Consider the following 11,884-nt stretch of genomic DNA (forward strand, 5'->3'; position numbering starts at 1 on the left):
CTATAATGTGATTTGTTACTTTGAAATTGTTTTATACAATATCTTAACTCTAATGGGTGTGGGTAATTTGTAAATCTTTTCTACAAAATCGTAACTATCATGTGACATGGTACTTTGAAATTATTTTCTAAAATATTCTAAATATCATGTGACTTGGTACTTTGAAATTATTTTCTAGAATAGCGAAACTATAATGTTATTTGGTACTTTGAAATTATTTTCTACAATAGCGTAACTATCATGTGACTTGGTACTTTGAAATTATTTTCTACAATAGCGGAACTATAATGTGACATGGTACATTGAAACTATTTTCTACAAGAGCGTAACTATCATATGACTTGGTACTTTGAAATTATTTTCTATAATAGAGTAACTATCATGTGACTTGGTACTTGGAAATTATTTTCTATAATATCGTAACTATCATGTAACTTGTTACTTTGAAATTATTTTCTACAAAAGCGTAACTATCATGTGACTTGGTATTTTGAAATCATTTTCTAAAATAGCGTAACTATCATGTGACTTGGTATTTTGAAATACTTTTCTACAATATAGTAACTATCATGCTACTTGATAGTTTGAAATTATTTTCTAAAAATGCGTAACTATCATGTGACTTGGTAGTTTGAAATTATTTTCTACAATAGCGTAACTATAATGTGACTTGGTACTTTGAAATTTTTTTCTATAATAGCGTAACTATCATGTGACTTGGTACTTTGAAATTATTTTCTACAATAGCGTAACTATAATGTGACTTGGTACTTTGAAATTATTTTCTACAATAGCGTAACTATAAATTGACTTGGTACTTTGAAATTATTTTCTACGATACCGTGACTATCATTTGACTTGGTACTTTGAAATTATTTTCTATATTAGCGTAACTATCATATGACATGGTATTTTGAAATTAATTTTTACAAAAGCGTAACTATAATGTGACGTGGTACTTTGAAATTATTTTATACAATACAGTAACTATCATGTGACTTGGTACTTTGAAATTATTTTCTACAATAGCGTAACTATCATGTGACTTGGTACTTTGAAATTATTTTATACAATAGCGTAACTATAATGTGGCTTGGTACTTTGAAATTATTTTCTACAATAGCGTAACTATAATGTGACTTGGTACTTTGAAATTATGTTCTACAAAAGCGTAACTATCATGTGACTTGGTAGTTTGAATTTATTTTCTACAATAGCGTAACTATAATGTGACTTGGTACTTTGAAATTATTTTCAATAATAGTGTAACTATCATGTGACTTGGCACTTTGAGATTATTTTCTTCAATTGCGTAACTATAATTTGACTTGGTATTTTGAAATTATTTTCTACAATAGCTTAACTATAATGTGACTTGGTACTTTGAAATTATTTTCTACAATAGCGTAACTATCATGTGACTTGGTACTTTGAAATTATTTTCTACAAAAGCGTAACTATCATGTGACTTGGTATTTTGAAATTATTTTCTACAATAGCGTAACTATCATGTGGCTTGGTACTTTGAAATTATTTTCTACAATAGCGTAACTATCATGTGACTTGGTACTTTGAAATTATTTTCTACAAAAGCGTAACTATCATGTGACTTGGTACTTCGAAATTATTTTCTACAAAAGCGTAACTATCATGTGACTTGGTACTTTGAAATTATTTTCTACAAAAGCGTAACTATCATGTGACTTTGTAGTTTGAAATTATTTTATACAATATCGTAACTATAATGTTACTTGGTTCTTTGAAATTATTTTCTACAATAGCGTAACTATCATGTGACTTGGTACTTTGAAATTATTTTCTATAATAGCGTAACTATCATGTGACTTGGTACTTTGAAATTATTTTCTACAATAGCGTAAACTATAATGTGACTTGGTACTTTGATATTATTTTCTAAAATAGAGTAACTATCATGTGATTTGGTACTTTGAAATTATTTTCTACGATAGCGTAACTATAATGTGACTTGGTACTTTGAAATTATTTTCTACAATAGCGTAACTATAATGTTACTTGGTACTTTGAAATTATTTTCTACGATAGAGTAACTATAACGGGAATTGGTACATTGAAATAATTTTATAAAATAGTTCGTGTTTAACAAAAAAAAACAACAAAGGAATAATTTACTGAAATTTAGTTTTTGTGATTTTAAAATTTTCACTTTTATTGAATAGCATCATTTTTAACAAAAAAAAATAACAAAAAAAAAAAAAAAAGGAATTATTTAATTAACTTGAGTTGTGATTTTAAGAGTTCCACTTTTATTTCAGCCAATTGTGTTTAACAAAAAAAAAAAAAAAAAATTTCAGACATTTCTTGTTAAAAATTTATTTTCAACTAATTCATCCGGGTTTTCGAAAGCAAATTGTACCACAGTACAGCACTATAACAAGTCTAAGACATCCACTCTGTCATCGCCCTCATCCCCTCCAAAAAAATACTTTTCAGACATTTCTTTTTAAAACTTTATTTTCAACTAATTCATCCGGGTTTTCGAAAGAAATTCATGCCAGAGTACAGTACTATAACTGGTCTAAGACATCCCCTCTGTCATCGCCCCCATCCCCCAAAAAAAATACTTTTCAGACATTTCTTGTTAAAAATTTATTTAAACTAATTCATCCGAGTTTTCGAAAGCAATTAATTCCAGAGTACAGCACTATAACTAGTCTAAGACATCCACTCTGTCATCGCCCCCACCCCCCCCCCCAAAAAAAGATAATTTTCAGACATTTCTTGTTAAAACTTTATTTCAACTAATTCATCCGGGTTTTCGAAAGCAATTCATGCCAGAGTACAGCACTCCCTCTGTCATCGCCTCCACCCCCCAAAAAATTACTTTTCAGACCTTTCTTGTTAAAACTTTATTTCAACTAATTCATCCGGGTTTTCGAAAGCATTTCTTGTTAAAACTTTATTTCAACTAATTCATCCGGGTTTTCAAAAGCAATTCATGCCAGAGTACAGCACTATAACTAGTCTAAGACATCCACTCTGTCATCGCCCCCACCCCCCAAAAAAATTACTTTTCCGACCTTTCTTGTTAAAACTTTATTTCAACTAATTCATCCGGGTTTTCGAAAGCAATTCATACCACAGTAGAGCACTATCACTAGTCTAAGACATCCACTCTGTCATCGTCCCATCTCCCAAAAAAATACTTTTCAGAAATTTCTTGTTAAAACTTTATTTTCAACTAATTCATCTGGGTTTTTCACAAGCAATTCGTACCAAAGTACAGCACTCTAACTAGTCTAAGACATCCACACTGTCATCGCCCTCACCCCCCCCCCCAAAAAATACTTTTCAGACATTTCTTGTTAAAACTTTATTTCAACTAATTCATCCGGGTTTTCGAAAGCATTTCTTGTTAAAACTTTATTTCAACTAATTCATCCGGGTTTTCGAAAGCAATTCATGCCAGAGGACAGCACTATAACTAGTCTAAGACATCCACTCTGTCATCGCCCCCACCCCCAAATAAATACTTTTCAGACATTTCTTGTTAAAACTTTATTTCAACTAATTCATCCGGGTTTTCGAAAGCAATTCGTACCAGAGTACAGCACTATCACTAGTCTAAGACTTCCACTCTGTCATCGTCCCCTCCCCCAAAAAAAATACTTTTCAGACATTTCTTGTTAAAACTTTATTTTCAACTAATTCATCCGGGTTTTTCACAAGCAATTCGTACCACAGTACAGCACTATAACTAGTCTATGACATCCACTCTGTCATCGCCCTCACCCCCCCCCCCCAAAAAAAAAATACTTTTCAGACATTTCTTGTTAAAACTTTATTTTCAAAAAATTCATCAGGGTTTTCTAAAGCAATTCATGACAGAGTACAGCACTATAACTAGTCTTAGACATCCCCTCTGTCATCGCCCCCACCCCCAAAAAAAAATACTTTTCAGACATTTATTGTTAAAAATTTATTTTCAACTAATTCATTTGGGTTTTTCACAAGCAATTCGTACCACGGTACAGCACTATCACTAGTCTGAGACATCCAATCTGTCATCGCTCCATCCCCTAAAAAAATACTTTTCAGACATTTCTTGTTAAAACTTTTTCTGAGGGGGAAGGAGGGGCCTCTGAGCCTTCCCCTTGAGACAGATCCCATTTTTTTTCTATTTTGAGTTTTTTTGTTTTTTCCTCCAAAATTGCCCCCCCCCCCTCCCCTGCCCTCAGAAATGGGGGAACGAGGGGCCTCTGAGCCTTTCCCTTGAGGCAGATCCCATTTATTTTCCATTCTGAGTATTTTTGGTTTTCTCTCCAAAATTGACCCTCCCCTCCCTGCCTTCAGAAATGGGGGAACGAAGTGCCTCTGAGCCTTCCCCTTGAGGTAGATCCCCTTTATTTTCTATTCTGTTTTTTTTTGGTTTTCCCGCAGAAATTGACCCCCCCCTCCCCTGCCCTCTGAAATGGGGGAAAGAGGGAACGTTAAACTATTTTAAATTGACAACACTTTCCGAACAACACATGTGTATTATACAGTACACAATCACCCCATCTCCCCCAAAGCACTTTTCAGCCATTTCTAGTTTAAAAATTTTTATTTCAAGTAAATCCTTAATAGGATCAAATTCATGAATCCTACACTCCAATTCGCAAATCTCATTACCCGTTTTTAAACGTCAATCAAACAATTCTGATTGTAGTGTCCAAGTTTTTAATAACAAAGCCTACACACATGTACACACTATGCTTTCAAAAAACCAGTCTGGTTGAAAAAAAAACTTGGAGTTGAAACAAATTTGTGCGGGGAATCCCCCATTCATACTGCTATCTTTTTTTTTGCAATGTTTAGGAACAGGCGGGGAATCCCTACCCGTTTGGAATGGTACCAACAGGACATAAGCAAATAGCACGTAGTTTTATAACGTGTTTAATCACGTGTAGTTTTAAGAATGTGTATGTGAACTCATGACCTACATTCATGAATTGCTATACAGGCAGCAGAATTCCATAGATACTATCTACTTTCGAATAATAGTAAAACATAACATCAATAACAATATAGTTCCTAGAAGAGAACTTGTTAAGGACCATAACACAAAAAAAAAAAATTGAAGTGACACTGATATCGGACAAAAAAAAGAAAAAAGGGCTAGTGCCCTTTTTAATAGTCGAAAGTGATTGGAGGGCGACTAACCCCCCTATCACGACCACCTCTTCCCCAAACGCATCCAATCAAAATTTTGAGATAGCCATTTTGTTCAACACAGTTGAATTTCTGAAAATTAGGTCTTTGAGGATGACAACCCATCCACAGCCCTCAGGGCAAGGGTTATAAGTTATGCCCTGGGGACATATAAGGTTTTCATAAAAAGTTTTGTCATAGAAACTTCAAAAAGGGCTCATTCGATTGGAAATTGAAATGGCTAGTGCCCTTTTTAATAGTCGAAAATGATTGGAGGGCAACTAACCCCCTCTCACGCCCACCATTTATCTAAACACATCCACTCAAAATTTTGAGATAGCCATTTTGTTAAACGTAGTTGAAAGTTCTCGAAATTAGGTCTTTGAGAAAAATAACCCACTCAGCTCAGGGCAAGGGTTGTAAGTTATGCCCTGTGGCATATAAGGTTTTTATTGAAAGCTTTGTCGTTGAAACTTGAATAAGAGCTCATTCGATTGGAAATACAAAGGGCTAGTGCTTTTTGTAATAGTCGAAAGTGATTGGCGGGCAACTATTCCCCCTCTCAAGCCCACCTTTTCCCCAAACACATCCAATCAAAATTTTTAGATAGCGGTTTTGTTCAACGTAGTTTAATGTTTGGGAAATTAGGTCTTTAAGGATGACAACCCCTAACAGCCCTCAGGGCAAGAGTTGTAAGTTATGGCCTGGGGGCATATAAGGTTTTTATAGAAAGCTTGTCGAAACTTCAAAAATGGGTCATTCGATTGGAAATTGAAATGACTAGTGCTCGTTTTAATAGTTGAAAGTAATTGGAGGGCCACTAACCCCCCTCTCACGCCTGTCATTTCCCCAAATACATACAATCAAAATTTGGAAATTTTTGCCAATTTTTTCAACGTAGTGGAAAATTTTGGAAATTAAGTCTTTGAGGATGTCAACCCTTCCCCCATAGCCCTCAGAACAAGGGTCGTAATTTATGTCCTTGGAGCATATAAGGTTTTTATAGAAAGTTTTGTCGTAGCTGCTTCAAAAAGGCTCATTCGGTTGGAAATTGAGAGACTAGTGCCTTTTTCGAACGGGATCAGTGGGCAAATTTTGATATAGTCATTTTGTTCAGCCCATCAGAAATGTCTGGAAATTATGGGTGAGGATAACAAATTCCCCCAGACCTAAGGGCAAGGGTTGTAAGTTACGCCATGGGGACATATAGGGTTTTTATAGAAAGTGTGGTCATATAAACATTGGAGGGGGCTCATTGGATTAGCAATTAGACAATCTAGTGCTGAAAGTGATCAGAGGGTAAGGATCAGAGAGCAGAGGGATCTAGTAAGAGGCAAAGTGATCAGAGGGCAGCTACCCCATCCACCTTACACACACGACGTATTGTCCTGAAATACGTCTACTAGAAATTTTGAGATACCCATTCTATTCAAAATAGCCTAAATATCATATAACAAGGATTTTGGGGTTGAAACAAACCCCAGAGATTAGGGGCAAGGGTTGTAAGTTATGCCCAGGGGGTATGTAAGGTTTTTATGGAGGTGATGGTTGTTTAACTTCAGAAGATGCTCAATCTTTCTCCCTGAAAAAAAACTATGTCAATATAAAACGAAAAAAAATTAATCACAAAAACTTTTCGCACAAAATAAGTTTTTCCAAAAAAAAGTAAAGAACTCCATTAAACCAAAAATGAAAAAAGAATGGAATAAAATAATCTACCAGGCATACAACTATCATATATCCGTATCAATAAATAAATGAAACCCAAAACAAACAGAAATTAAAATAAGTCAAACTCAAAACGAGCAGAAATTAACCCAAGTAGGGTTCTAAACTCTATGCTTTCTAAAAGCTAGAATATAATTTGTGCTTTGCTGAATTTTTTTTTTAATGTTTTCTCTTATAATTTTAAGAAATAAAAAATAATTAAAATTTTAAGGAATAAATATCAGCATATTTATATTAAACTAACAATGCACATTTTTCAGTAAATTCATTTGAATTTTTTCTGCAAGGTTCCAAGCCGTTGAAAGAGGAGCAGTTTCGGTCCCTTTTTTAGGGGGATTTGACATCCAACTGCTCTCTAGTAATGGTTTATTCATTTAAGTTTCGATCCCTTTTAAAAGACTCGTGGATGTAGTTTTTAGGACAAGGAAATACGTGTCTTTTTAGTTTCACTCGTAATTTCTTGTCGAATGATGGGTCAAAACAAGAAGAAAAGAGGCTCTCGTGGCACAGCCATCAACATATACAAAGAAAAAAATGATATTCTTAAGCTTGAAAGAAGAAATAAGAGGTATTTGAGAGAATATTTGCTCAAAATGGTAAGTACAATATGCAAATCCACAGAAGAAGATGAACAACAGTGAGTTAAAATCAACAAGGATGGTTACCAAACACATTTTAAAGCAAAGGTGTCAGAAAAGATTGATACCGAAGGAAACCTTGAAAATGATAAGCTGAAATTGGTGTTCAATCATTTAAAGGAAATTAACGAGTGCATGGACATTAAAGTTGTCAAGTACTCAATAGATTGATATTTCACGTTAAATTTGTAATGACTATTGAATATGTTTTAATAAGTATATAGGGTGTAAGTAATAGTTTTCAAGTTTATATTCGAAAAATATTTCATAAATAAAAGAGACCTAGAACAAAAAATTAACGCTAAAAAAACGGCACCCATCAAAACTGACCTAAGAGAAGACACTTGACGACTAACAAGCAGCGAACAGGGTATTAGTAAACGTCAAGATAATAGTAAGTTGACTTTTAATAAAACTTCTCTGAATGTTTGTTTTTTATCCAAAAAAGTACAAGATTTTCAAAATTATTGACCAAGTGTAATTCAAGCAATACATGGCGCCTCACTTCCTAATCCAGTGGACCCACATGTTTACAAAACCAAGAAATCGGCGCTTAGATCTACTGAGGATGCCATAATCTTAAGGACCTCTCACGAAACTGGTATATCAAAGTTTAAACTGTGCAAGAACAAAGTTCCGGCCTATCCTACTGCAGATAGTATTTTATTAGAATGTTCAGAAAGTTTTGAATACACACAAGACAAGAAGGCCGATGGTTACCGTTATAGCAGAAGCAGTGGAGGACACTCAGTATCTGTACCCTCTGTTCATCCAAACTTCAGAAAGAGAGTTAATCCACGGATGATTGAAGGCAAGATGGTTGATTTGAAGAGATATATCTATCGATATGAGCAATGTGCATTAAACTGTCCCCTTGAGCACTGCCTATACACGGTGATTCACTATGTTGGTACTTGTGAAAGAAAATCCAATTGTGACCCCCATGGAAACCATAAAAAGAAAGAAGGAATAAAAGCTATCCCTTTTGTCCTTTCTGAGAAATCTGTATTAATAAGAACCAAAAAAGTAGCGAAAACCACAACAATGACGCCTGAGAACATTTCCATAACGAGTTTAGCAAGACAGTGAATGAGCTGCAGACAAATGTTCCAAGAAGTCAGCGGTAGGTAAAGGATGCCTTTTCTTTTGCCAGAAAAAGCATGATATCCAATGACAAATGTAATATGATTTGATATCTTATGACGGAAACGGATTTTGTTGTGAAAGAAACATTTTTTGGGCAAGGAGAAGCAGCCGTCACCTGTATATCAAAATTTGCCATCTTAGAGATTGATTACTTTGTAAAACACGTTCTCCCGGTAGTGTTCTATTATAATACCAAATATATTATTGGAAATTACTGGGTTTCAGCTCTGACATTCCGAAATCCTGACTTCGACCATAAGGGGACAACACCTGATTCCAATTGCATTTTTACTTCACACAAATAGATCAGCTGATTCGCATGAAGAGCTGTTTATAGTTCTTATGAAGAAAGCACCAAGCATCAATTCACCGCAAAATTCTTTTGTGAGTGATAGAGAAAAGGGTATAGAGGTTGCGAGTAAAAAATATTTCCTCTTATTCAGGCTGCTCATTGCTGGCTACACTATCGGATCAATGCAAAATATGCACTTCAGAAAATGGGGGCATCTAAAGAAAACATCAAGGTAGTTCAAGAAGATATTCTTTAGTTGCTAAGATCAAAAAGTGAAGATGAGTACTACCAAATAAGAGCTGACAGGCTCGTGAAATGGTCCATCCCTGCATTTACCTACTTTCGAGATAATCTGGAATCTGACATGTTGAAGCATGATTTTACCTTCATCGTTTCCAGATTCCAGTCTCCGGAATAACCAACAATACCGCAGAGTCATTCAATGCTGTGATGAAAAGAGTTATACAACAACAGCGAGACATACCAATGGACAGATGTATCTTGGGCCTTATTTGTTTAGACGATGAATATTATACACACGTGTCTCGTGGATATAAGGGAATAGGAGATTATAGACTCCTTGAGAAGGCACATAAGGAAAACATAGTTCATATCAAGAAGGAAGAAGATCCACTTGAATCCAGGAATGAAATGTTTCTGCGTATGGTCCAAGAAGTAGATTGTATCAGATTCCTTTTTCGAAATAAATGCGACAAGAGAAGACCGCCAGCAAAGTGGTTTAGTTGACATAGCAAAAACTCTATGGAGAAAGGGACATGTTACATTTTACAACGAAAAGCAAGCGTATCTTGTTTCAAATCTGACTAGAAAGAAGGTTCATGTTGTGACACCACGTACAGAAACAATCACTGTTAGAGGAAATAAAATGTGTTACAAAGGGTGCTAAGAGGAATAGCTTGGTTGAAGTTTATGATTGTTCTTGTAATTTCGGAATCTCTGCATGACCTTGCAAACTAGGAGTTTTAAGATCTCGGGGACATGCACTAGTAACAGAAAAATCAGTGATACAGCTGAGAACACTCAAGAACGTGAAGGGGAGATCTAAAAGGTACGTGAGGCCTGGAATAAAAAGCTCATTAACCATTCAGGACTGTTACAATATTAAACCTGCAGCAGATTCTCTAGCAGCCAATGAATTGCCGTCTACTGCTGAAAGTGATGATCAGAATGAGAGGAGTTTTTCACCGTCAATTAAGGAAACTGCGAAAGCTAACTTGAAAACAAGCAGGGAGCAGAATACATTAGAAACGGGTTTCAGAAATGAAAACAAAGAAATCACTGAAGAAGCTTCACTTAGAAAGACTTCCAAACACCAATCGAGAAGCTCTGACGGGAATCATAATTCAAAAGTTGCAGAGCAAGCGGAAGATGTACAGTTTACGAAGACTGTTCAAAAAAGGCTGCATAGCCCCACTCAACTGGTGAAACCCAAAAAAGGGTAAGGAGACTAAATCTTCGTGTTGAAGCTGTGTGAAGCTAACCAGTCTACAATTCCTACAGCCCTTTGTCATGGTTACGCGTTTAAAGGGCCCATAAGTGATTTGTATGACGAAGCTGAGCAAGTGATCCAGCATTTAAAAAGACTTTTTGGAATAGTGGTCAAATCTACCGATTCTGCTATCGTAGAAAACGCAGAGAAACTAGATTGGTCAAGAGCTACAGGTTTTCCCTTAAGGGACACAGACGTGTTTCCATATTTCTTTCAAGACCTTGAATCACTGCTGAAGCCTGATGCATGACTTACAACTGGAATGGTTTCATACTTTGTGAATTTTGTGACTTCTAGCTATGTACCGGAAAGAACTGTCTAAAGCTACTCTACTTTCGGCTTAACAAGCTTTTTTACTTTAAATACCTGCCCAAATCTGCCTAGAGAGAGCTTTAGCTAGGTTTTGAATGGTTGCAGTGATTTCTTTGCTCTATTGTGTGTCAATATGTGGGATATAACAAATACGAAGTCCAAGAATCATTTCATTTTGGGGATATGTAATTTCTCAAGGAAAACTTTCTATCTTCTTGATAACCAGAAGCCGTTAAGCCACGCTCAAGGAAGGCTATTTATTTCCAACCTCAAAAATCTGATGAAGGGAGTGGATTACATAGGGATTATATAGGGAGTGGACGCTACATAGAACTTGAACTTGGTCGTGCAGAATAGGACCACAAGTAGATTCTTCAAGCTGTGGGCTTCTTGTTGTCAAACATGCCCAAGACTACACAAATGAAATAACCTATTTGTGACGCTCAACGTCAGTGGATCTGCAATCACCTTCTAACTACAAGAGGACGACAGGTAGATATACACTATCCAATAAATTCATAGATTTATACAACGATCATACTGAATTGGTAAATAAGAAAACTATTGAACTAATGAATAAATATAGAATCAAATTTGCTGTCCAGGTACTTGAATCTCTTTTAATACAGAATACAAGAGCCAGTTGTTATAACTGTCGAGAACAGATTCCAGAAAACATGCAGCTCATATGTAAGAACTGTTAAGCAGTTGCATGTAGTTAATGCGAGGCATGATCCTGCAGGTACTTCCGTAAGCTCTGCTGTGTCTAAATAGAAAAACACACCCATACACGCAGTCAGACACACCAACACACAGAGAGAGGCAAACAAAAACACAGTCAGACAAACAAAACAAAAACTTTCCAAATATACTTCGGATCCCCCGAAACGCTAAAAAAGACAAGCTAAACCACGAAACAGCAAGACTTAACATTCCAAATCATATGTTACACATGAAAAACTTCGAAAACACACTAAGAATTAACAACACAGCGAACACAGACAAGCTAAACCGCAAAAAAGCACAACTAGATATCCAAAATCATGTATTCCAAAAAAACTTCCAAAAAACGCTTGGAAAAACCAATAA

General features: G+C 35.4%; 1 pseudogene; it reads left to right on the forward strand.

The window, feature by feature from the left end:
- The first annotated feature begins 8,734 nt into the window (after positions 1-8,734).
- Positions 8,735-11,565, forward strand: LOC148954239 (uncharacterized; annotated as a pseudogene).
- Positions 11,566-11,884: the final 319 nt, after the last annotated feature.

The sequence above is a fragment of the Artemia sp. Qi Xiang Cuo genome, chromosome 3, assembly GCF_049724085.1.
Source record: "Artemia sp. Qi Xiang Cuo chromosome 3, ASM4972408v1, whole genome shotgun sequence".
In the NCBI taxonomy this organism is placed as follows: Eukaryota; Metazoa; Arthropoda; class Branchiopoda; order Anostraca; family Artemiidae; genus Artemia; species Artemia sp. Qi Xiang Cuo.